The sequence below is a fragment of the Natrix helvetica genome, assembly GCF_964273705.1.
Source record: "Natrix helvetica genome assembly, chromosome: 3".
NCBI classification, from domain to species: Eukaryota; Metazoa; Chordata; class Lepidosauria; order Squamata; family Natricidae; genus Natrix; species Natrix helvetica.
The window spans coordinates 13,496,624-13,500,035 of NC_138549.1; positions in this window are offsets into that span (position 1 = coordinate 13,496,624).

The window sequence follows — 3,412 nt, forward strand, 5'->3', positions numbered from 1 at the left end:
CTTTGCTTCCTGTGACCTTTTGTCCGTGTTTACATGGTGGAAAATTTACACAATGAGAAGCCGTTAGGAAGGCCCTGTCTCTAACTAACACAACACCTGCGGTTGGATTATTGGAAGAGGGCTGCCTACACACGAGAAGGCTCTCCAAACACACTGAACTGACCATCCTTCCCTAAGAATGTCAGTTTTAGCCCCATATTGATGATCCAGATTTTATGGGTGGGTGTGGGTGTATGTTTCCTTGTCTTGATAAAGGAGAATATTTGAAGGTCGGGGTTGACTTGAGGGCTCCTTGGTGCTCTCTGAGCTTGCTTGTTTTCTTGCAGACATTTTGTTACCTTATTAGGAAAGTTGACTCCCAACGAGATGGTTATTTTCTGTCGTGGGAGTTGTAGTCCAGTCCTTCTGGAGACTGGCTGATCTAACTCATCACAAGGCTTTGTGTGTATTTACTGCAGCCGGACCAAAGTGTTTAAGGGACCAGTTTTCCCAGCACACTTGGAAGAGTGAAATGTCCCTTTAATTTCAATTTCATTTTGCAGCTACTAAGATTGTTGGATGAGCAGGCACAAAGACAGCTGGGGAAGTGCCTGAAGCCTGGACAACAGGCCCCCTGTCACTCAACAGGAGTGCTGACCTACCACCAGCTTATCCAGTACTTAGGAGGGGAGGGCTTGGCAGCAGAAGCAAAGAACAGCCAATGACTTAATACCCAGCCATCAATACATGCAACATTACCCTGGGACATGTATATTCACCTTCATTCCTGAAATGTCTCTCAGGTGCCTCTCAGGCACCTGTGGAGGTTCTCAATCATCCAGGTCATGGTTGTCCCAAAGATGTTCCCCCCACCCCCACCCCAAAAGGCAACTGGTTTTTTTTTTCTTTGAAAATGTTTCGCTTCTCATCCAAGAAGCTTCTTAGTTCTAACAGCCTCAGTGACGACAAGCAGACCTATGAAAAAGCAAAAAAGTTCTTGATTTGCGCTTATTGTTAGATCGCTAGATCAGCCATTCCGGTATTGATATGCCACAAGAAAAGTTTGGGGGTCTGCAGAAAAATTATTTGCATTTTTTATATTGCATTAAATCAGGGGTCCTCAAACTACGGTCCCTGGGACAGATACGCGCAATGAATGCTTGTGTTGCTGCAGAGTCTTCCCCTTCAGGATCTTTTTGTGCAGCTTGAAGGGGGAGAGAAATTCCGACTTGGGGTCTGCTTCAGCCTCCTGGTGGGGGGCTTTGGATGAAGGCTGGAGGGAAGCGCCGCTAGTGGCAAAGAGCCAGAGGGCCTTGTTCCAGTGGGACTGCATCATGGCCTGGAACTGGCTGACCATCTCAGCCCGCTGAGCCTCCAGGTGCCGGTACCTGGCCTTGCACTCCCACAGGTGTTCCCTCTGCTTGGAAAGCCTATGCTCGTAGTCCTCAGTGAGGTGCTTCCGCTGAGCCTCCTTCTCGGTCAGATCCAATTTGAACTGAGCTGTTTTACCAACTCTTTCTCGTGGTGGCTGCTTAGCTCCAACAACTGCTTCCTGTTGGGGCCCTAAGGAGCCCAGGCGGTCAGGCAAGGAGTGGCGAGTAGAAGCTGGCAAGGCGCTCCTCAATGTGAGAGGCATCGAATTGGCCACACCCACCTAGTCACATGACCACCTAGCCACACCCACCCAGCCGGTCATTAGGCAGATCATATTAGTGGTCTGCGGGATATAAAATTATGAATTTAGTGGTCCCCGAGGTCTGAAAGGTTGGTGACCTTTGCAACTAGACGAAAATGAGTTTTATTATTGGATTTTTCAGAAGTTTGAAGGCATCCAAACTTCTGAAATCCACTTGTCTCCAATGTGTGGTCTATGGTTCAATTTGTGAACTATCTAGATAGTTGGAGAGGAGCAGGGTGTGTGTTAGGGAAGGGGAGTGTTATAGCTGAAACATTTGCGTTGACATCTCTGAATAGGGCAGGGCGCCTATTTCCCAGCATCATCAAAAGAAGCTGTGAAGCTCCATGCTGACATCTCCCTGATCGGACCTTCCAGGAGAACAATAGTTGCCATTGATGTGGACACAGTCAACAAATGCTTTCCGTTCCCCCCCGCGGGACTGCACAAAGGCAGCCTTCTCGCACGTTGGGGACAAAGCGCCGCCGTCTCCTGAGTTGTTGGGGTGAGGGTGGACCATCTCAGCTCACGTGAACACGGACATGGGGCATACCTTGCCTTCACTCCGACGGGGTGAAATCGATTTCCGGGGTGGGTGTAACGTTGGGTCTAACTCTGAAATGTACAGCAATAAAGACGGTGCCATGTAGCTGCGCCTGAAATTGCATTCTGCAACTTCTAATGACATTGTAACTCCTGCTTCCCCTTAGCATGACCTCTGAGCCAGGTGGGGAACCCTTTGTAGTGATGAAATGAGGCATGAAATAAAGGAATAGGCTCCCAATCAAAATCCTGACACACGGGGAACAGCTTAGAATGCTTTAAATCAGGGTTGGCTAACCTTTTTGTCGTCGTGCACCGAACATGTGCGCACATGCTCACTTGCGTGTCTGCATCCATAATGCAATGCATGCATGATGAACACACACATGTGCACCCTGTGCATGCGCCCCCTGCATGTGCCCCACCCCTGCGCATGTGTGGGGGGCCCCACACCCTTTTGGGGGCCTGAGAGGCCTCCTGCACCAGCCTGGAAGCCAAACTGGGTCATGGGGGGGGGGCAAGTGACCTCCCCAAATGTGATGCATCCCCCACATGCGCTCCGCCCCCCCCGTGCAGGTGCGGCAAAGCCCTACAAACCAGCTGGGAGGTGCACGCGCATGAACAGTGGAGCTGAGCTGGGGCAATGGATGGTGTGACCGCAGAGAGGGCTCTGCGTGGCACATGTGACATAGATTCGCCATCACAGTTCTAAATAATTGGGGAGTTCCAAAGACAGCTAATTTTTTTGTGTGGTTTTTTTTAGGGGGGGGGGAACCACTGCTATAAAATACAGGTAGTCCTCGACTTACGACCGCAACAGAGAGCAACATTTGTTGTTAAGTGAGACATTTGTTCGGTGAGTTTGGCCCCTATGTTAAGACGTTAAATCAATGCAGGTGTTAAACTAGTAACACGTTTGTTAAGTGAATCTGGTTTATCCATTGACACAACGGGACACTGCAACCGTCATAAATATGAGTCTGTTGCCAAGATGACGTAGATCAAATGTCACTTTTTTCAGTGCTGTTGTAACTTTTAAACATTAACTATATGAACGGTCGTAAGTCGAGGGCTATCTGTAGCTGTTCCTGGGATTGCAACTTAATGACGTCACAATTCCTATTTCCCCTTAAACCATGTTATAAAACTTCTGTAGATATGAAATGATGCATGAAACAATGGAGTAGGCTCCTGAAAGGAATCTTGACATGCAGA